Source organism: Protopterus annectens, chromosome 6.part0 (genome assembly GCF_019279795.1).
Source record: "Protopterus annectens isolate FY-2018-M chromosome 6.part0, PAN1.0, whole genome shotgun sequence".
Classification (NCBI taxonomy): domain Eukaryota; kingdom Metazoa; phylum Chordata; order Ceratodontiformes; family Protopteridae; genus Protopterus; species Protopterus annectens.
In genome coordinates this window covers 1,870,399,887-1,870,425,326 of record NC_056737.1, presented here as the reverse complement: position 1 = coordinate 1,870,425,326, position 25,440 = coordinate 1,870,399,887, and positions in this window count along the sequence as shown.

Sequence of the window (25,440 nt, the reverse complement as noted above, 5' to 3'; positions counted from 1 at the left end):
TGCAATATCCAACCCTGCAAATACCATCAGGCTAGCTATTGTCCCATGTGTTACACATGTGCAGCACAGGCAATACATGGCAGGATGCTACACAGCTGTACAGTGCCATGTAGATGTATATGGCAAAACACATACCTGCTTGCAAGTCTGCAGGGTCACAGGTCATGTCCCTAACGGCTATGTATGACTATATATGTGACATATACACGGCATTAAGGTTGATTGCATTAATGTGAACGCATCCAGGCATGTTCTGATAGGTAAAGACACCAGTACAGGCAAACAGACATGCCCACGTCAAGACAACATCCACATGGTGAATGAGCAATATCATTACATGACTCACACATATATGGCTATAACATCACATCACCAGTAAGTGCCAAATTTGTGTGACTTATACATGTCAGTGGTGTTAGTGTCATATAGATTTGCAAATACATATTTGTAATCTTAATAAATGTGATACACATGTATGTTCAGCTGTACTGATGTACTTCTCTGTGAGTTACTGTGACCTGTCTCCATCATTATGTCTTCCAGGTATACCAAGTAGCAGACTGCTGGTGTACAGATGCTTGGAGGATGAGGTCCTCATCCCATACCTCCTCAACAACCACACAACACTCTTCAGCCATGTGCCACAGGATGCACAGCAGTGGGATGCCCTGTGGGAGGAACTCTGCAGGACGGTAAATGATGTTGGCAGTCACAATTGCACCTATCAGCAGGTGTGCCGACACTGCACTGACCTCATAAGAAGGGTGAAACAGCTTGCTAATGCAATTGCCAGGGAACAAGGTGCAACAGGAGGGGAGCCACTCACCCAGCCCCCACTCACACATGCTGAGGAGCTACTGGCCAACCTGGGGACACCTGCAGACCTCCATCCACAAGCTTTAGCTGGTATTGTGGAGGTGGGTGTCTCTCAACCACCGAGCCTGGAGATGCCTGGTAAGTCACTACTGCACATATAACACAACTATATTTCACATAATTACATGTGTTATTGTACAATATGTAATGTAGCATCATATGCAAGGCATGTATGCACACATGCCACATACTATAGTTTGCTACTCTATGTATGCCCAGATGTGCATACTCCATAGTATAGTGTATTGTACTGGCTTATGTGCTGACATGGACATTGTACCCTGTAGCTATCACAAAGGTGTGGATAATAATTTTACTGCTGTGACACTCCTGTTTAGGTACCTCTGGTGTTTTGCAGTGACAGCAGCCTGTGTCTGGTGAGATTGTTATTATTTACCAGGCTTGATAATGCACAAAACATATTAATTGCATGCTATCTGCCACAACACATGTACACATAATGTATGGTGGTCCTGTTAATGGACACTGGTCAGACCTGCAATGCATCACAGTGTTTACCCATGTGAAACAATTGAAGACTATATGAAACACCTACACTAAACCTTCCAAACTGTCATTGCCAGATGTGTGGACAACAGTGAATACAATGGTGGAGGTGTGTTCCACTGTAGGGACATGTACTACACATCAGCATTACACATGTTGGGAATATGAACAGTACTGTACAGAGAGCATATGTGTGCACACACTCTAAATGTGTTGGAGCTGGAGTATGACTGGCCCACAGGATACACCCTTGTGGATTATACCCTTGCTATGAATGCCACACAATGTCATGTGCTATCTGACATGTCCATGACATGTAGTGGGCTGACTGCAACACTGCTCCACTATCCTGCAAAACATGTCTCACATCCCATGCATACCACCCTTTGTCTGCATAACCCTGTCCTCAGTGGAGCATATGACATCTATGGGTGTATGTCATATGGGATAACACTGACATGTGAAATAAGATGGCCATCACAACCATTGGACAGAACATGTGTACACATAGCCATGGAGGATGGCCAGAGACATGAAGCAACACACACAGTAGAAGTGATGTACATGTGTGTACACCCTGTTGTACATTGGCTCGACACAATACAACTATGCCTTTGTGTAATGGTGATATTGCAGATGTGAAACACTATACATCATACAGGCCTGTGCACAGCTTGTGTAGGCATAACATGAAACCACCACATAACATGTCTTGAACATCTTGAGTGTGTCACGACATGGAAGCATTCACCTATACAGTATCCAAATACATACATGTGTTGCACAATATACACATACAACCACATCAGGCCACAGAAACAGTACATTCATCTTTCTGGTGTCAGACATCACTGTCATGCCTGCTCCTCATGTGTGTGAGGTACACAGATGGCATGTGAGACATAGAGTACTGCTAAGTTAGCCATGTAGTTGCCAGGCATCAGTAATATGGTTGCAGATGTGCAGCGGTGTCATCCGTATACCCTTCTGTGACCTGTGTCACACATTCCAAATTAGGGTTTAGTGTGTATACACCTCAGTGATGTGGGTCACATTCCACATTAGATATGCATTGTATGTGAACATAGTCATGGCTATGAACTGTGTCAGTAGGTCACACTGTATAGCAATTGTGAAGCCACATGATGCCCTGCAATGACTATGCACATCAGCTGCATATTTGTAGGGTGGACAGACAACATTGCATCAGCTGAAGGCCCATGTTCGTATAACACATCCCTGCATTAGGACACCATTACCGTACTGTAGATTGGAAAGGACACCATTGTGTTACACATGTATGCATGTCATTCAATACATCAGCAGAAGACATGTCATACTACATGTGATTGGCAAGGTCATATGCCACACAGCAGGCCAGTGTACTGTAAACCTGTGCTGGTCTGTGGCACCATTGCAAAGTAGAGACAGCCATGTCAAACATGCGTGCACAGCCACATGCACATTGTCTAGACTCAGCTCAGGGGTAGGCAGAATAATGTTGAACAGACATGCACTGCTTTGGGGGAGATATGCAAGTTAGGGCTCAGGCAAACATAGTATACAGTCGACATACCCTACTTCTCATGTCCTCACACATAGGGGCAGTGGCCAACACAAAGCATCAGTGGCAGATGTACAAAGGTCAGCAATGGTCTGTTAACATGTGGAGTAATTTGCACACACCATGGCAGTGCCAAGCAATGGTGCAAAGTGCATGCATTGTGTTGCAGGTATGGGGCATAATCTACTAACACAAATGGTGCAATAAAGGTATGTATGCTAACCACCACTATAATTGCGTAAGGAGCATGTCGTCTGCTATAACACATGCATGCGGTTGTGTGCAACTCAGGGATGTATGATAACTACCACTATAATTGTCTAAGCTGAAACTATAATTGTCTAAACTGAATGCCATCTGCCATATCACCTGCATGTAGTGTGTGTGTCTGTGTGTCTCTGTGTCTGTGTGTGTGTGTCTGTCTGTCTGTGTGTCTGTCTGTCTCTGTGTGTGTGTGTGTCTGTCTGACTGTCTGTCTATATGTCTGTCTGTCTATCTGCCTGTGTGTGCCTGGTATAATTTGTAATGTACAGTTCTTGTCTTCCCCTCACAGGTATTGATGTAGGTGTGTTTCCCTCCTGCAGTCCACCTGATGTTATTGTCCCCACAGACTCTAGCAGTGATGATGATAGTATGACTGAGGCACAGGCAGGGTTGTCAGGGGCTGAATCTGTGCCATTGGTTGCCATTCCACCTGTCTCCCCCTCATCCTCACACACAATTCCCCTGCCTACACATACCCCATCACCACTAGCCATAGAGGAAGGACAGTTGGTGGGTGGTAGCATGGAGCAGGGAAGTGTGGAGACTATGGAAGATGTGCCTGCACACCATGATCCCAGTCAACTTACTGGTGATGTCCCACACAGGCATGTGCCCAGCACTGCTCGTAGGAGGCCACTGGCCAACATGCCCCTGCAAGACAAAGCACATCAGTTGGAGTCACCAGATGCATGTTTCAGGCTGTAATGGAAGCACAGGCACATGCTGAATGGCACAACAGAGAAGGACTGAGGCTTCGGAGAGCTGCTGTCCATTCATTAACTGACAACATCAAGGCACTTGCAAATGCTCACCATCATCTTGCAGATGTTTTGGATAGACGATTGGGTGACATGGTGGGAGTCCTTGACCGTGGCATGTCAATCCTCAAGCGTGGAATGTCTGTGCTGGAACATCTGGTGGGAGTGAGGCATCAGGCACGTGGACATAGGTCAGCTACATCACCTGTTGAAGGTCTACGTGAACATACTACTGCACATGCCCGCTCTCATAGTGGCGGTAGCAACAGCAGTGCAGGTGGTGCTGTGCAGTCTACACCAAGACACAGCAGGCCACGTGCACATGGTCCTGGATGGTCCCAACAGGGACACGATTCCAGTGGACATGTGTCATCAGGCAGTACCTAATCTGGACCACTGCCTGGTAGTGTCCGTGCAATCCCTGGCAGGCGCAGGTCACATGGCCATGGCCAGACACCGTGAACTGTGAAACCTGCCTTGTACATTCTGCAGCTGTCAGTAATACCCCTGTGTAGGCCAGCCACATGCCAGACCTGTCTGCATGCATACACACACACTGGAAACAAATGTAGGGCACCTCAACACACACACACACACACACACACACACACACACACACACACACACACACACACACACACACACACGCATAACATCCACACATGCCCAATGATATCACAGGCCCTAACACACACACACACACACACACACACACACACACACACACAAGATGTCATCCAATGGCACAGCCTAGGCCTCTGGCAAACATTATCACCCTGTGCATATGATGATGCCTGTGCCACATCCCTGTCATCCACACCATCGGTGCATGGACATGCTCATATAGTCTTATGCACAGGGTGAACATGCTAGGTAGACAATTGTAGATTAATATTGTTGAGTAGTGTTGACAGGCAGCAGACATACCATGTATTATGTTTTTTAAATGCATTTTATACATTTGACAGTATGTATCATGTGTAACAACACTAACAGCATGTTGATCTTGATGTTCTGTCTTCATCTTTCAGGTGTAGTTGCATGTGCTGGGGTATGTCGGTGTTTGTGGTTAGTGTCCCATATGTACATGTTGACTACCCACAGGTCAGTATGACAATACCTGCATGCACTTTGTAGCTTCCATATCACAGTTATAGTCTCCCATGTTTCAATTATGTTTACTGTTCTAATGATCCAAGAACATGATAGCTGTGTAGTAAGCTACTGTGTTCAGAGCCGGCACATCCATAGTGGGTGACATCACAGGTATAGTTACCTGGAGCGTGGCGGAGGTAAAAGAGTGGTATGCCGGATGATAAGGTTAAAGGCTAGTGGAAATAATGGCTTCTCATTGGGAAGCAGTAATACCCACTGCCATGACAGCATACAAACACAAACACACCCAAACACTCAGGGATTCACAGACACAGTAACACACACACAGTTGCCAGTGTTTGGATGAGAACCCCTGCCTATGTGCATATCATCATTATAGTACTACACAATTACAAGATGCGCCACAGAGATTGCACATGTACAGGTAGTTGGAATGGCCTAAGATCGAGAACATCGACAGGGATACTACAGTGCAGTAAGTGTATGTAAGGAGGGTGGTCCATCAGTAGGACAGGTCACACCCCAGCGTGTTCATGTTAACAGGCGGTTAGAATGCTTGTCTATGATTGATAACATCAACAGGGATGCTAGATTGCATTGAGTGCATGGGAGGAGGGGGCATTAACATTTCACTATGGTAAAATACAGCCTCACTCCAGGGACTGGACAGCCATACACACGGACAGCCATACACACACACACACACACACACACACACACACACACACACACACACACACACACACACACACACACACACACACACACACACACACACACACACACACACACACACACACACACACACACACACACACACACACACACACACACTGTGGCATTCACAAAGATATAAACCTATGTCACACATATGCAGACAGTTTACATGTGTGAGGTTCAACCACCTGCCTATGCCTTTCTTTCTACACTTCACTCTGTACTGGTGTCAACAACAGTGTTCAGGAGAGTGATAACATGTGGGATGTATTCCCAACCATACGTGACATATATGGACACACACAGACACACACACACACACACACACACACACACACACACACACACATACACGTGCCAGTACTGTGAATCAAACACCTGCCTATCTCATGATAGGTATTACAGAAGTACAGCACTATTGCATCTGGTACAAAGTTTACTGACTCTTTCCTTTGCCAACGGTGCTGATATATGCACAATATATGCACAGGGGAGGTATTACTGTTAGAGGTGTCATGAGGTTTGCCTTCAGTGCCACCCTTACGGCATTCTACATTGTCTGTCTTCCACTTCAGTTAACAAAACCTGACCATAGCAGTTACACAGGTTATTGTAGGACTGGTTGTAACACACCAGTGAGCTGTTCTCAGTAATCATTCATCTGCAAAGAAGCCCCACCACTTAGTAGTCATGTCCAAACATCTGTGCATACCTCATGTACGGCTTACTGTACTTAGAGCATATCACCATATACAGTTGGTAATGTTGAGGCTGTATTGCAACAGCATAATGTACTAAGACAACAGTCACCTTCAGACATCAGACACTGCACACACATGGAATCTACACAAACATCAATACATGTGCACATATGTGGTCTACATCAGTAAGTGCACTAGCAGGTCAAGAGGATACATTCCACACCTTCCTCACACCATGTGTGAAACATAGCCGAGCATTACACCATAATGGATGTTGCATTCATGTACTGGTAGGACACCACCACCTTCACCGAGTAGCCAAGTGTACATATATGACAACAACACATATCAGCGAGACACACACAGCATTATTCCATGTCATGTTCCTACAAACTGTTACTTGACAGTGCCATGGTGAAGCTAGGGCACTGTAATGGTCAACAATGAGCACATCATATTTGCCACACACACCTCATGTTTACTGGAAGAGTGCCAGCAATGTGCTCTGTTAGAGCTAGGCAGTACACTCATTCAAGCATGTGCGAGGTCTGTGGCTTGTAAACATCTCACCCCAGCATGTACTGGCTATTGTGGTACTAAGGCTAATGTCCAGACAGCACACAGCATGCATGGCTTACAATTGTTGACATGGGGTATATGTAAGAGCTGTGGCCACACATGGCTGTACATGTCATGAACATATCACCTGTGACTACTCAGGAACATACAGAGCAGACATGGATTTCCCTGAGTCTGTCAATACAAGCCTTGTGTAGGTCCTATGATCCTGTTATTTGGGTATGTTTGTAGGCATTGCATTAGGTGGACATGTCTAAAGACATACATGTCACATGGGGTGTTGTATGATATGATAGGTGTCATGGGTGACCATTAGAGATGGAATATTACCTCTGTTAACATCGATAGCAAACCTTATGTACTGTTAGCATGCTATCTGTCATGTGCATGTGTGTAATGATTGTAGCCACCTGTATGTAGAAAGTATAATGAAAGCTACATATCCAGGACAGGTACAGTTAGGTCATATCCAACCATGAGGGTGTTGTTTACTGGTGTACAGCAACAGTCGACTGTGTTAATGATGACAACATCTGAGGGACCCTGGTATGTGTACAACTGAGCTGGTTGCAAACATTGGTATTATTGCATTGCATAACACATTATTCAGCTATGTCTGTACATGGGTACTTTGCACAGTTGATTTAGGCCTAGGTACAGTCCACCAATCGAGGATTATATGGTGGTCTACCATACTATGTCATACCACATATGGATGTGTGTTGGGAGTCTGGGGACAAGGTGGTGGATGCATATGAGGATACAACCTAGAATGCAACATTTGCCACTGTCACCTGTACCTGACTCATCTGTGTTGCGTTATGTCAGAGTAGTGGTCTTTACATGTGAGTACCCTTTATGAATATGTGTACACCACCACCTGGAATGGTCCATACCACTGTTATGGCCCACATGTCTGGATCTGAGTTATATGGTGGTAGTGCAATTATGCACTACAGAGCCTTCAGCCAGGTGTTCCTCACTGCACAGATGTCAGTATTCTCCATTGTAGGTTCTACATTGAGCAAATGGATTACTAAAGCCACATATCTAGCACTGGTTAGCATAAGCATCCAATGCAATTGTCTTGTAGGTGTCAGGGTGTTACTTCTGGGTGTAGTACATTTGCCTTGGAATGCGTCTATATGGGTAAATGCGACATAGCAATTATCCACACACATGTGAAACATGGATGCATGTGCTCTGTGTTGAAGGCTTATCATTCAGTCATGACAGCCTGGAATGACAGACACTGGACAACCTCATAATAACAGCAGGACATTAGCTTATTGTTTTGGTCTAGCAGTTGCCACTAATATCATGACTTCACTGTGAGTGGCAGTAATGTGCTTGATAGCAAATGCCTCATGTAAGGTGACGGACAGCAGCAAAAATTGTGTATATGACCAATGTGAGATATACTTAGGGTAGCAGTCCTGCTAATAATAACAACTACTAACATAGCCGGAAGAGGTCATCTTGACATCTGCACCTCAGTACCATTACACAATGTGGCTCACACATTATGCTTGCACATGCCACTGTTCCACGTATAATGCCACTGTCCACAACCTGCTATCAATGTATGTCTTACAGGGCAGCAAGGTGTGTGACACATGCCGTAGGTAGCATCCTCCTGTGTGACCCAGGTAACCTATTGTCTGTCACGTCCACATATGCATGAATGTGTATACTTAACATATATATGTCAGTACTTCATGTACATGTATGCATGTGTATCACACAGCACAGACACAGATATATAATTTATGGGCCACATACAGGTATCAGGTAGTAAACCAGTATGATGTGCATATATACTGACAGGTATGATGTACATAGCTGTAAACCTGTGTGTTTACAATAGGAGTCCATTACAACATGTTCTGTACATGTAAGTGTATGAGCATGCACACTGTGACCTTCTGTGGTTAGAATCGGAGTGCATTCCAAACAACCCTGTGCTACTAAGTCTATGAGCACACCCACTGCCACCTTGTGTAATTTGAGTCAGTGCATCCAACAAGCCATTTGTTACTAAGTGTATGAGCATGGCCAGTATAATCTTGTGTAGTTGTAGTCATAGTGCATCCCAAAAGGCCCTGTGCTACTAAGTGTATGAGCATGCCCACTGTAACCCTGTATAGTGATTGTAGTTGTCCATTCCACAGATGGCCATACTCCAGTTCAGGTTCCTGCTGTGCTACAGCTATACCTCTCAGGCCTAACTGCAGATGATGTGTCTTGTTTGTGCATACAGGTTGTAATGGACACCTACTTTAAACACACAGGTTTACAGCTATGTACTTTGTGACTGTCAGGCTCCCTGTTGTTGTCCTCAATCTTAGAAGAGCAGTCTGACTGCTTTGGAATGTGTAACTTCTGTGGTGCGTCTCGTAATTGAGTAGTACTGTAATAGTGATCTGTAGATAGGCAGGAGTTCTGATCCAACCACTGGCAACTGTGTGTGTGTGTTTGTGTGTGTGACAGCAAATGTCTGAGTGTGTATGTCAGCAAATGGCTGATTGTGTGAGTGTGTGTGTCAACAAATGCCTGAGTGTGTGTGTGTCAGCAAATGGCTGAGTGTGGTTGTATGTGTGTATTTGTCTGCATCCTGTCATGACAGTGGGTTTTGCTGCATTCCAAAGAGATACCTCCTGTTGCACTGACCTTTATCCTTGTCTACTGCTAAACCTCTCTCTTCCCCCCTCCCCACTGCAAGTAATCGGTCCTGTGATGTCACCCAGCTCAGAAGTGGAATCAGAGTAAGTGTAATTCTATGTGTTCTGTAGCACATACCTAAACTGCATACCACTGTACTAGTTAACTTTACATAGGCAAGACGTGTATGTATAATACTGGCAAGTGTGTGCATGTTTGTGTGTGTGACTACCCTGTAGCCAGGCATACACATGTGTAATGTCTTTTAGCACACCATGGTAGCCATCTGTGGTGACTGGTGTCTACAAAATATTACATAGTTAGGAATGGTAAAGAATACACAGTCAAGCATGACTACAGTTGGGTATGTTATTTTCCTGTGCCACTGTCGAACAGTGACACAGAAGTGGTCGCTGGGGTATAAGTCCATACCCATCATTCCCCCACCCTAACTCCACAATACCGGGAGTAGATTACATTAGCCATCATTCCCCAACCCAAACTCCACATACACAACTACCGTCACTTCTCTGATGAACTGCTTAAGATTTAAATGTTATAACACAAGAGATGCCTCTGTTTTATGTTCACGTCAGTTCCTTTGGAATCCTTCGGTGTCACAAAGGATGTTCAAACGTGTATGTATATATATATATATATATATATATATATATATATATATATATATATATATATATATGTGTGTGTGTATATGGCTATAGCTGTGTCTGTGCATATATATATATATATATATATATATATATATATATATATATGTGTGTGTGTGTGTGTGTCTGTACACATCCTGTAGGTGTATATATATATATATATATATATAAATATATATATATATATATATATATATATATATATATATATATATATATATATGTAGTTATGACAGTTGTACAGATGTAGACTTGTCTTTGTTGTTTCACAGAGTACAGTACATTCAAGGGTACTGTACATATGTACACAAAGTGACTGTCCCATTTCTTTTCAGTACTGTAGAATACCTGTAGTAAGATGTGCATTATAGACTGCATGCAATATATATACACCCCAGATGGCTCACTGGTACGTCCAGTGACCTCAGTGTGCATGGTCCAGGATTCGAGACCTACAAGCCTTGTTGATACTATCAATTAGGAGTGCATAAGATAGTTGTAAGCAGGTATAAATGTGTTTTTGTGACAGTAAGCAGCAAGTACACACAGGTAACAGACATGTACAACTCGCAGTACACTTGAAATGCCCCTTTTTGGCAATCCTGCTGATGTCACACACCTACGAATACACCTCTGGGACTGTTATAACCCAGTAATCTCCATGGCACGTGATGTAACTGCATAAAGCTGTAGTGTATTAAACTAGTTGGGTAGGTGTTCTAATCCTAGACAGGTCAAATGTATGTGTCTGTCTGCTTGTCTCTGAAAGAAGTGCTGCTTTTAGAGTATGCACACTGTTACAATTCACATACCCACCTTTGGCAATTCTGCTGATGTCACGCACCTAGAAATACACCTCTGGGAGTGCTGTAACCCAGTATTCTCCATAGTGCATGCTGTAACTGTGTTTTGCGGTAGTGTGATAAACTAGTTAGGTAGGGGTTCTATTCCAAGAGAGACCAACTGTGTGTGTGTGTGTGTGTGTGTGTGTGTGTGTGTGTGTGTGTGTGTGTCTCTGTCTGCCTGAGAAAGGAACAATGCTTTTTAGAGTATGCACACTCTTTACAATTCACAAAACCACCTTTGGCAATCCTGCTGTTGTCACCCACCTAGTAATACACCTCTGGGACTATGGTAACCCAGTAAGCTCCGTAGTGCATGATATAACTGTGTAATGTTGTAGTGTGATACACTAGTTAGATAGGGGTTCTATTCCAAGACATGGCAGGTGTGTGTGTTTGACAGTCAGAGCCTGTGTGGAGGTGGCTGTGAGTGTCTAACCACTGAACATGTTGGGGAGTGGATTTTGTAGTTTTCCTATATGGTGTCCATATTATATGTCACAATGCCCACCTTATGAGGAGTACAGATGTCAGACAGCCAAGGGACTGTGTTGGCAAACCATACCCCTACATCTGGCAAAAGGCCTGGTGAACAAAGTATGCAACCCTACTATTACCTGGAATACGTTCTGAACCCATGTGTCATACACAAACACATGTGCCTAGAATATCCTGCTATGTTGCTAGTACCCTGCACATTGATGACAGATAGTAGGCATGGTGTGATTGCAGTGGGCTGCAGAGGGCATGGCACCCTGTCCAGCAGTACAATAGGCACATAATTGCGGACAATGTGCCTTCTCTATGTTCCCCACTGGATGCCTGCAACATATGTGGTGCCATCAAATGTGATCCACAGAGGCCATACAATGCCTTACACATGTGCACTATATGGACCGATGCCACTGACACCAGGGAATACCTGTATCATGCTATCAGTGCAGGTGCAGGGTCAACCTGCTGTCTATAAGCAGTTCCTGTCACAGAATGCCAGTAGTGGCATATCTGAGGATAACAGTCTGTGTACACAACATGTGCCAGCCAAACCAAGTACACTTGTACATGTCACTGTACATTATTGTGGGGCGTGCACATCCCAGGCAATGTCCATGTCAAGGACTATCAAACACAGACATGGCATGCATTGCAAAACTATGGCCATACACAATGGTAACCAGGATGTCAGGACAGTTCATAAAATACCCATCTGTGTGGGACATTGCAAACAATACACCCCTTTACCACACTGCACACCATTGTCGGGTGATGTGATGCCAAGGATTACCCCTCGTCCAGCCTTGTACATCCATCTTGCACAGCCAACCATTACACACCCATGAAGCAATGCACACATGCATGTCAGTACTGGCACCTTGTGTCTGCGTGTGGGGTATGATGCTCCCAACCACAGTCACACCCAGTATAACTCCCATTGGCATACCAACTGATGTCAGACACCTTCACATGCCCTAGCCCATAGAACCTCCGGATATCCCCTGTGGTGCATGTAGTACCTGTGCATTACTGCAGTGTGGCAAACTAAGTAGTTAGGAAGTGTATTTGTGGGTCTGGCAAAGTGTGTCAATGTGAGTCCATTAGACATTGTGGTTGTCTTGACAATGACAGTCGTTCATGTGGGCAGCAATGTGTGCTACACCTAATGTATATCTACTATATCACTGTTGCAGATGTCGCTCACCAGCACACATATATGTTCTTACAGCACACCATCATGTCAGCTTTGTGGCACATAGAGTAACTGCATGCACTTGTAATAGTAATGACTAATCAGTCAGGGGTTTGAACCCCTGTACTGGTAGGTGTGTGACAGATGATGTTTAGGTTTTAGTCTCCAAGCCCTTCTCTGATGTACTTTGCCTCTGTCTGTCCCTCCCACACACTCTCTGGTGGATGTGGAGTTTTACACCTGCTCAGCAGCAGCTTGTGTTTTGTAAGTGATGGTCATGATCAGGTGATGGCCTCTGCACCTATTGCAGTCCTCCTCTAGCTGATTGCATGTGAAACAGCTTTGATGATGTCCCCATAGCCAATCGCATGGAAACACAGTATAATATCTAGGAACATCATGTTGGTGTTTGCCCATGACAGTCACTGTGAGTGGTACCTGGATCTGGTGTTTGGTAAATGGCATCACAGATGATATCTGGATGTTCCTCAAACAACATACACAGTGGGAAATAGCCTAAAAACAGGAGGGTGATGTGCCAGACATGACTACAGCATGTAAGTGTAGCTATGTTTCATTGAGACTACTCCCTGTTTAACAAGTTGTGTGTGATAATGACTATTCTGCATGTTTTGAAACTGACAAGACAGTGCTCTGTTTGTGAGGGACCCCCATCTGTAGGGCCATCTGTGGACTGGTCAGTGTGTGGAACCATTTGTTTCCTGTGTTACTCACTGAACACACATCTGTGAACTGCAGGAGCATAGTGTTAGGATTGCAGTCAGTACATGATGATAGTGATGAGTTACTGCCTTTGCATCCCTGATTGGGCATATGTCACATGAAACAGTGGTATGACAGACACTGCCTGGGGTTCTCAGTGACATGACAATAATGGGCCACTTTTCATAGCTACCGTCACAAGTCTTCTACACTTTGTACAGATGTCATGCAGTATATACGCATGTGTTGTGCTCCCTCTGCAAATGTATACCATCTGTTGTGTTGGGTAGATGGTCATATCTATGCATGCTATTATAAGTAATCCTGAATGCTGTTGACTATTACTAAGCCATATCTGTGTTTAAACTGCAACACCATAGGCTGTATGGGTTTGGAGGTCCCGGCAGAACCTCCTGTCCCAATTCAGCTAGCCATGGCACCGGGCACCAGCACATCTGGGGCCCAGCCTTGGACCACCACCTCTGTTGGCTCTGCACCACCTTCTGGTGGAACCACCACTGAGGATGGGACTTGTCCCCCATGGGATTAGGTCCAGACAGGAACATGTCCGCTGTTGTACAGTCCCGGATGTGGTGTGTTGGCAGCTCAATAAGGGGTTTTGAAGCCAGATACACCAGCTTGAGGGCACAGTGTCTCATTTACAGGGTGAGCCTGCCCCTCCTAGACAGCCTCCAGCACTGCCACCTTTGCGGCTGTTTTGGTGCAGTGGTGGCTGCCCATGGCTGTGGACCTCCATCCCACTGTTTCCATCTGGGGCTCATGGGCTTGTGACTGCCGAACATCCCTCTCTGTCCAAGGTGTATCACCCCATATGTGTCATATACTGACCCTGTATGCTGTCTTGTCTGTCATCCTACTCAACCTATTTTCCAGGAGCATATCTACTCTCCTTCCCCCACATCCCACTTTCACCCTACGGAAACAAAAAGCCAATCAGTTCCTAGAACAACATTTGCCCCATACATAGCTGTCCATTTCACACACGTATCTACTGGACACATGTAACCCTTTTAATATGCATCACAACATACTCCAGTTGTCCTCACCCCTGTCTCTCAGGCACATGATCCTGGTATGCACCTGACTCCTAAAGGTTCCAGGTAGACGTGATGCAGATGACCCCATTTTACACACAACACTACCGGTCCCTTTATGGTTACCCCATTTACCTTTTTCATGATGATGATGTCACACACAGCACCTTGCAAGAATACTGTTCTCACATAATGATTGGACAGGAACTGTTTTGTTAATGTAAATAAAATGCACAGAGTGATGTATTTGGCAAATGTACAAATGTTTGTGTGTATTAATGACACATGTCTGTCTGAGGCAGACTCGATATTACATAGGACAACACCACTACATAATACAGGCATTTCTGGTGTTTCCCTTTTCATTCCTTTGTAATGCTTTGTTGTCACATGGGATGTTCTTGATATATCTATATATATGTATGTATCTATATGCTGGACATAAACACTCACACATAATCTACATGATGGAATACATTTCCTATACTGTTGAATGACTGTGCTGGATGATATGCTTGTGGTAAGATTCAATATCTGTTTATCTGACATGACTTAGTGGTTAATCACAATAGCTGTCTGTGCAGGGTCCTGGTTTCGAACCTTCCAGAGGCTGTTTATTTTGTTGCTGGGCAGAACAAGGCCATTGGATACGGAGTGATTAAGGCACATTAAAGCAGTTGTGTGTGGGTGTGTGTGAGTTTCCATGGAGCTAAGCAATGCTAACCTCCAGTTACAGTTTTATTACACTCAGTTAGCCTCTACATTGCTTCACCAGTGTAATACTCGCATACTGGCGGCCAAACAGACTTACACCCGCTTGCTCCTGCACTTGCAAATGCACTGCATTTGGTGTTTGCATTTGACACTCACTCCCCTGGGTGGGTGTGAGGACTAAAATATTACCTTGTGATGCTTGTTACATCGGATTACATGCCTACAGTATCGGGAATGGCTGCCCATTAGGCGAAAGCATGCCGTTCAACTGTACGGAATCCACGGCTTGTCCAGAGTTTGAATCATATTATTAGTGTGTTCCTCTTACAATCTGCACCTGTCTGGCTAATACATGGGAACTGACACTCTTCAATGCAAACAAGTAATTGGGTTTTGAAACCCACATCCTTCAGCCGAGTCATGCTACTGCATACCTAATATTCCATCATCATTCTAAGGTTGTCAGTAGATTATGTGCTTTCTGTCCCTATCAGACCTTTCATACAATTGGGGAAAAATACCAACTGCATCAGGGACACGTCATAACAACATCGGGGACACATTTAAATTATTAGTGCTATTAACTTGACACATTGACAGACTCAGAGCATATGAAGTTATATACATTTTCTGAGGTAACTGATGTTTATAACTCTTAATTGTTGTCATTATTCATTATGTGTAATTCACCACCTTTCCTCCAAAAGTCACTAGTTTTAGGAGGGATTAAGTGGGACAGAGTTAGAAATTGAATCGAAATCAGGGACGTCCCTGGAAATCAGGGACAGTTCAGAGATATGATCCCTATTTGTTCCCCCAACGGTTTATGTCCTGTCCAGTGGATTTGCTCTTAGGAGTTGAGAGGTATGGGCGTCAGCTATGCCCATTTCAGAATATTACTTACATCCCCGGGGCGGTCCTAATATGACTGCACCAGCCAACACCTGCATGCCTAGGCCCATAATTCCATACCCATAGTTCCCCCACCTGCCCCTCCTCTACAGCACTCATCCTTACTGTGGGTGCAGGTGGGGTATAAACACACCACTTCACACTGTCCACTTTCCCCGTGTTGGGACACGTCGTACATTGTGTCGACCCATTGGTTTTCAGGCTTGCACAACCTACTGGTTCATGTACATCTACAGCCTGGTTTGATGAATCATTACTGGGACTGACTCCAATGATCATTAATGTTTGTGTGTCCCACAAGGGACATCGATGTCTATGTTTCAAGATTAGACCTGGCAGGTCTCTTGCACTGGTAGTATCCTCCCTTGTGGTCTGAGAAGCAGTGGTGTGTTTACTTTTATTGTGTGTCTGTATGTCTCACCAGCCTAACTGGGGGGGGGGGGGTTGATGCTACGTGTTACACGTTTCTTTATTGGACCCCTCACCCTCATATGCACGGCCTGTGAACATATGTAACTTGTAACTGCTGTATCATATCCTAGCTATATACAGTTATATATTTATATATATATATATATATATATATATATATATATATATATATATATACAGATATATCTGTATATGTATGCATACATGTATATGTTTATATATTGCTGTCTATATATATATATATATATATATATATATATATATATATATATATATATATAAAACAACATATTGGTCTATGGGTGTCTGCATATGTATATATCTATATGTGGATATGTATATGTATTCTGTCTCTGTATGTATACATTTGTACTACAGAGAGGGAGAGGCTTATCTCTATGTCGCTGTGGGTAGATATATGCACACATACCTCTACATATATACATCTACATCTGTTTATTCCGTTCCTTGCCATGGAGATTACACATTGCTGCAGTGGGACTCATAGTGGGTGTGGCTGTTCATTGGGTGATGCCTCTGCCCAATGAACACATTTGCTTACATTGGGGGCTGTCCATATAGGCCCATATCAGCCAACACCTGCATACCTAGTCCCATAAATAGCTACCCATAGTTCCCCCACCTGCACCTCCTCTACAGCAGCCATCCTTATTCTGGGTCCTGGTCGGTTCTGGACACACTACTACATGCTGCCTGGTCTCCACTTCACGGGACCCATTTCATACAATTGTCTCGACCCATGGGTCATCAGGCTTTCCAACCCTTGTATTCCGGGTATGTATACACCCCAGCCAGAATGTTTGGTTTATCACCTTCTTTTGGTCTTGCCAATTTTTGGGGTGTCCCACAAGGGACGCTCCTGTCTGTGTTCCAAGATTAGAATTCATGGGTGCACTGTGTACCCCCAGGTTGTATCCTGCCTGTGGTCTAGGGAGCAGTGGACTCTTTACATTGTTTGTGTGTATGTTTCCCATGTCCGGCTGGGGGGGGGGTGGAATGTCATGCTATGTGTTTTATGTTTCTTGCTTGGGCCCCTCACTTCCATTGGTATAGCCTGTGAACATATGTCATTCTTGTGTGCTGTTTCCTATCATAGCTGTATATCTGTCTATAATACACACACACACACACACACACACACACACACACACACACACACACACACACACACACACACACACACACACACACACACACACACACACATATATATGGATATATATATATATATATATATATATATATATATATATATATATTATATGTATATGTATATGTCTGCAACTATATATATATATATATATATATATATATAGATATATATATTTATATATATATATATATATATATATATATATATATATATATCTATATAGATATGTGTGTGTGTGTGTGTGTGTGTGTGTGTGTCTGTAAAGCAATGCATACCCAGCGAAACGCACTTACACATGCTTACTGGTGTTTATATATGCTTAAACCTGTTTACTAGTGCCTTATTCATTATGACACTGACACTTCGCTCTAGTTAACTTTTAATTGTTATTTTGCAGGTTATACAGTGGACAGATGTTGCAATATGTTCAAGTACAGATTACCAATGGTAAATGGTATGTGATGCAGTGGGATTCGGAACAGGAATGTCTGTTCATTAGGCAGTTGCTCTAACCAATACACTATTGCTGTGCTGCTTCATTTGCATATATACCCATATACCAATGGCTCCTGGTTCCCCAAACACCCACCCCAACGCCTCCTTAACACTGCAGTCATCCATTCTCCATTTGAATTTGCGGTGTATCCACACCACTAAACAATGGCCACTCACTACTCCTATAGACCCATCCCTTCGGTTAACTCACTCCAAGTATCCTCAGAACTCCCAAACTTTTAGTCCACAAACATTGGTGACATGATTGACCAAAAGGACACTAATCGCAATTTTTGGGTTGTCCCACATGGGACACGCATGTGGTTATGCCAAGATTAGACTCTATACTTCATTACATCCTTACTCCTGTTAACATGACACTACAATAAATTAATAAGTATGACTATGTGGTAACGCACATGTTACACGAGGGCCTAATTATTCACATGTTCGGTGTATTTCTTTTACAAATAGACCGGTTTAGTAATTGGCGTTGCCGTAGCAGGCAGATCACAGGAATGATTCCATGTGTGGGAAAGTCCTCAGATTTTATATTTTTCAGCACAGCACTGACTTCGGACATTGTACACACTTTTGCATTTTAGCAGTTTCGTCCCTTCCCTCTTATGCACAATCTAATATTCTATCTAGTGTTGAGGTTTGTAAGGGCATATTCATGTTATTTATGTCTGTAAATGGAATGAATGTGTTACAGAGAATGTACTTCTATATATTGATGTCTGCGTGTGCGTATGCATATATACTTATAACAAACTCGCTGACCTCCATGGGGTGGTCCAGTTAGAACCAGCCCATCCAACCCTGGCACGCCTGACTCCATAATTTCATACCGATAGTTCCTCCACCCCACCTGAGTTCAACATACACACATACCATCCATTGTCCAGTTCTTATCACAGCCATGACACAAATCCACACATTGCCCTCTCCCGAGCATTAGGGGCCTACACGTATGTTGTCCCAACCCATGTATTCTCAGGCTCTCTCACCATTTAGTCCTTGAACATACCTGCCCTTGCTTGTGTAATGGTTGGATGGCCAAATAGCCTATCAATTTTTGGGTAGTCCCACCAGGGACTACTCTCTGTGTGTAAAGTAGACTTAGCAGATCAACAATGTTACTTCCACTGGTAATATCCTGCCTGTCATGTGAGTAGCAGTGCTTTGCTCACTTCTGCCCAGCTTGATATGATATACGCTGACAGTGCTATATAATAATAGGGTTGCTGTTGATTCCTTTCTCATTCCTTTTGTATGCTTTATTGTTACATCATTCTTTCTTCGTAGATGTATATATATAAATATATATATATATATATATATATATATATATATATATATATATATATATATATATATATATATATGTGTGTGTGTGTATATGTATATATATATATATATATATATATATATATATATGTGTGTGTATATGTATATATATTATATATCTGTACATACTTATATACATTTCCTATGTTGGGCACTGCCTAGACCCGCGCAAGCGCACATAGACTTGCTTACTGGTACTTATATGTGTTTACTGCTGCTTATTTGTGCTTACACCTGCTTACTAGTGCCTTATTCATTATGACAGTGCCAGTTTGCTTGAATGATATTTAAGTTAAACATCTCATGCGATACTCTTTTGTCAGTTTTACAACAAAACGACATTTGTTCCACATGGAAAATGATATGTGCTATTGTTGGACTCGAACTGTGAATGCCTGTTCATTAGGCAGATGGTCTAAACACTACACTATTGACATTTATTTTGATTCTGCATGTTTTTCCCTATTTGACTAAATTTGATGTGTAAGCTATGCTTGGTGGAGGGCAGCGATGCGCAAACATGCTGCGCTTTGCTTACACCTTCGATAGTGCTGTAATTCAAATATATAATAGGGACACGGGGAATCTAATTGTGAAAGTTCTAGGGACAGGGCTCAACATTCCACTACGTGCTTGTGTATTTACTACTTCGATTTTATTTCACTGTTCGTGGACACTCTTGTATGCTTAGCATACATTTCGGTATCCACGGACACTGAATTACTGACTTACTATTAGAGGCAGGCTCTACTAGTAGGCATAGTAGGTTTTGCAAATGTCGGGTCATATTTATGCCTCCGTAGAGCACTTGTACATGCCCCCTGCACTCGCACATGTTTCCAGTGCATGTCGAGGGTACGGTGGCGTGTCCTCATGCATATTCATATGGCGCTGCTGCACCATCTGTAGTGAGGACGCTCGGCGCAAGGCTAAAACCATCCTTGCTCCAAGCTTCTTGAATCCCAGGGTATATATATATATATATATATATATATATATATATATATATATATATATATATATCTTTATAGATGGGAACACTTCACATAATCGAATTACTGAAATCTCGAATTTCATATGGTTGAGACCATATGATCGAGATTTCAGTAAATCGAATATGTGTAGTGTTTAAAAATAAGAGTTTACTTACCTTAATACATTGCGTGCACACAGAGACAAGGATTCTTGTATGCTCTGTGTGTACGTAATGTTTTATTTTTTTTGAGGTGTTGACAGGAAATGAGAAATCTCCCGTTTTGCGATTCCGCATACAGCGCAAGACGGGAGATTTACCATTTCCCCACTGTAGCACGATCTTGGAGTTGGTATATTTAAGTAGGGGGGGGTGCAGGGGGGCTTTGCCCCCCTGCAAAAGCGAAGTTTGTCTTTTTTTTTTTTTTGGTTTCGCTTCAGAAGTTCGAGTTTCCGAAACTCGATCTTTTGGTTTCGGTTATTTGCAGTTCGAGATTTTGTTAATTCGAGCTTCTGAAGTGAATCCATATAGATATATATATATATATGTGTGTGTGTGTGTGTGTATGTATATATGTAGATTGAATAGTTGCATACTTGAGCTGTTTGGTTAGCTTTTACATACCTACATTAACTTTATTACAAGCTGAGATAAGTACAAACGTGCAGTGTTATAAGATAGTACTGCATTTTATTTTTTCTGTTTATTGTTTCATTGAATATTGTGTTAAAATACTACTGCATTTATCTGCTTATTTATTTGTTCACTGAAAATTGTGAGCTCTCTCTCTCTGTCTGCAGTTAGTTTATTTTTCTCACTTCATTGATATTCAGTGTATAAGTCTTAGCCTAGAGGGGTTCTCTGTGCCTTAAAGTCTTATTGAAATTATTTCTGCTGAATAGTTGCATACTTGAGCTGTTTGGTTAGCTTTTACATACCTACATCAAATTTATTACAAAATGAGATAAGTACAAGCTTGCAGTGTTATAAGACAGTATTGCATTTTATTTTTCTGATTATTGTTTCATTGAATACTGTGTTAAAAATAGTACTGCATTTATCTGCTTATTTGTTCACTGAAAATTGTGAGCTCTCTCTTTGTCTGCAGTTAGTTTTCCCCAGCCACCCTCCCTGTTCTTCTTGTGGTATTAATGTTGGTGGCTTTAGAATTGACTGCCCCTCCTGTAAATTTGTGTTTGAACACTCTTCCTGGGCCTATTTCATTTGCTCACTCAACCGAGTACAGTGAGATCATATTTTGATTCAGACACTCCTTCCATCCCCATCTGTTCAGCCCTATCCCAGCTCTATCCTAGTCTAGTCTCATTAGCTCATCCTGCCTAATACAGAGAGAACATTTGAGTAGGCATACCCACTTAGGCCCTGAACATGTCTGATTGAAGACTGCTGGAACAGGGCTCGGTTCTGAGGTTTTTTACTGGTTAATTGGGTTTGTTTGTTTGTGTCTTTCGGCTTTTCCCGGTTAGGGGTCGCCACAGCGGAACTCCGTCCGCTAATGATTGGCAGTAGATTTTTACGTACTGGCTTGCCGGGCCTAACACACAACCTTCAACGAAGGAACACCCATTCACGCATGTCGCCACACAGAAGACGCTCTAACTGAGAATCGAACGGACAACGTCTAACTGTGAGGCGACAACGCTACCGCAGCACCACCACCGCAGTTACTGGTTAATTGGGTAATTTGTTTAAATCAGTTTGCTTGTTTTCTATTGTTATATATAAAAAAACAAATTTGCACTTTATCTGCTTTTACTTTATTTGTGCTTCTTCCTACTTTATTACCTTATTTTGTGTTTGCCTCTTCTTAAAAGTACTCAGTTGTGTTTATTCTGCTGCATTTATTACTGCTTGGTAGTAGCATTATTAAGTTGTAACTGTTATTCTAAGTCTTTTGGTTAAAGCACTTTGGCTTCAGACCAGTTGTTTTACATTAAGAAGGTTTGTGGTCTGCACTCTTGTGAGAGGAGAGTCTAGATTCTGCCCTTCTGAGCTGGGAATTTCTGGTTAAAGGCTTACTATGACTGCTTATTTGAACTGTTTTTCTGATATTGTCTGCTGTAGCATCGACTAGATTCAGGCCTGCTGAATCTAGCTTTGTTTGTATAACTTGAGCACTAATCCAGGCCATCTTTTTTTGGAGAAGGTTCCCTTGCACCATAGTGGCAGGAGTGTGCGGTTAGAACTTGTCAGATTGAAACAGGGCTCAGTTTTGAGTTTTTTTATTGGTTAATTGGGTAATTTTTTAAATCAGTTTGCTTGTTTTCTATTGTTATAACAAAATTGCACTTTATTAATCTGCTTTTACTGTAATTGTGTTTCTTCCCACTTTATTACCTTATTTTGCTTGTGCTTCTTCTTAAAAAATACTCAGTTTTATTATTCTGCTGCAGTTATTACTGCTTGGTAGCAGCCTGATTAAATTGTAACTGTTATTCTAAGCCGTTTGGTTGGCATCAGACCAGTTGTTTTACATTAAGAAGGTTTATGGACTGCATTGTTGTGGCAGGACAGGTAGATTATATCCTTCTAAGTTGGGAATTGCTGATTGAAGGCTCAGTGTCTGTTATTCTGTTCTAAAAGCGCATTAGTTCTGGTTTAAGCACTTGGGTTTCACGTCAGTTATTTTACATTAAGAAGGTCTGTGGTCTGCACTCTTGTGGGAGGAGAGGCTCGATTCTGCCCTTCTGAGCTGAGAATTTCTGGTTAAAGGCTTATTGTGCCTGCTTATTTGACCTATTTCTTTCTGAAATTTGTGTGCCTTGTTTGTTGTAGCCCAGAAGTTAGTAGTTTATTGGCCATTTTGGGCTAATTTCTATCTCTTTCATTTCCCTGCTATAAAAAATGCATTTGTGCAGTTTTGCATGCCAGGCAGCGCCGGTTAGCTAGGGTTAAACTATTCCCGGCTCCACAAAGTCTACTCTTCAATTTTTCCCTTTGAAATAGACAAATTTTTAAGTTAAGCACCCAAACCATTCATTTCACAGCCCAGCACTTGCTCAAAACTCATAGCAAGCATTAATTAACCCTAGCACTAGACGCCCTATACTGTCCAGAAGGACAAGGCTCTCTATTCGTCCCGACCAGCCAATCAGTAAAATAGCTCGCTTTACTTATTCAGGCATGTCCAAAAGGCAGTTTCAGGTGTACTCTCCAGTTCAACTGGTGAATCTGGGCATTTTGAGGCAATGTTACAACTGCCTCATGAACACAGACAACCCTCTTCTCCTACTACCAAACACTAATATATGCGAGAGATGCAATTATACAGCCAAACTGGAGGCAAAACTGTCTCAATCCAAGACTGGAACTGACAGTCAAGAGAAGAAGGAAAATACTTGCAACACACCACCAGTTTCACATAGACCTACTAAACCAACACCGGCAAATAACACACATAGATACACGAAAAAATACTCGGAGGCTCTAAATAAAAATCTGCAAAAACAACATAAACCTCCACAGCATACACCCAAGCAAGCTCCACACTCCATCACAAGCCATGAAACACATACTTTACATAATCAGTGTGCCACGCAATCACAGCCCTTAAGGCAAAATAACATACCCATCACACTAGTAATAGGCGACTCTATAGTCAGGCACACTGATGTCCCACTAACTTGGCTGGACATGGAGAAGGTTACAGTTAGCTGCCTGTCAGGCACCAGGATCTGCCACATAACACAAGCACTCAGGTCACTCCAGAACAAGTACAAATATGACTCTGTCATTGTCTATGTTGGTGTGAATGACCTGAGACGTACCTCCCTGGACTACATGAAAAGAGACATGGAAGAGCTCTCTGATCTCATAGCCCAGGCCGGTATGACCCTGGCCCTGAGTAGCATCCTGCCCTCTCCAAGAATGATGCCACATTATAAAGAAAAAATTATCAATTTCAAAAATTGGCTAAGTTTCTGGTGTCATTCAAAGGAGATCCAGTATCTGCCCACCTGGGATGACATGCTCGACAAGCCACGTTGCTTCGCAAGAAGTGGCTTGCACCTGTCACCCTTAGGCTTTTGAATACTGGCCAAGGCTTTTGCCGCCCCATAGTGCCTTTTTTAGGCAAGGCTCAAAAGACAAACCCACCACCGTAAATAGCACAAGTAACCAAAAACTGAGGGTAATGCTACTCAACGCCAGAAGTTTAAACCTCAAAATGCATGCACTCAAGACACTCCTCAGTATGGAGAACATTGATATCTATGCAGTAACAGAAACCTGGTTTAAGGCTCCAGAGAGGACCTCAGCACTTATCCGGCTATAACTCATACCATACTTTTCGACCACAGAACCCAGACCAAAACACAAAAGGCAGGAGTGTATCCATATTCATCAAGGATACCCACACCTCCTGGTTAGTGGCACAGCACAATGCCTCAGAGATCATCCATGTGCAACTAACAATGGGGAAAACTGCAATTCAAATTGTAGCTTGCTGCAGATCACCCACCATGACCCAGGACCCCCATTATGCATTTCTAGAGACACTGGAAAATATGAAGGTTCTACCAAATGCCCTAATATTTGGTCATTTCAATTAACCAAACATTAACAGGGAGAACTACTCAAGTACTAACTCCCTTTCCCAACGCTTCCTAGAATTTATAAAGTCAAATGCCCTGGATCAACTGGTCAACACCCC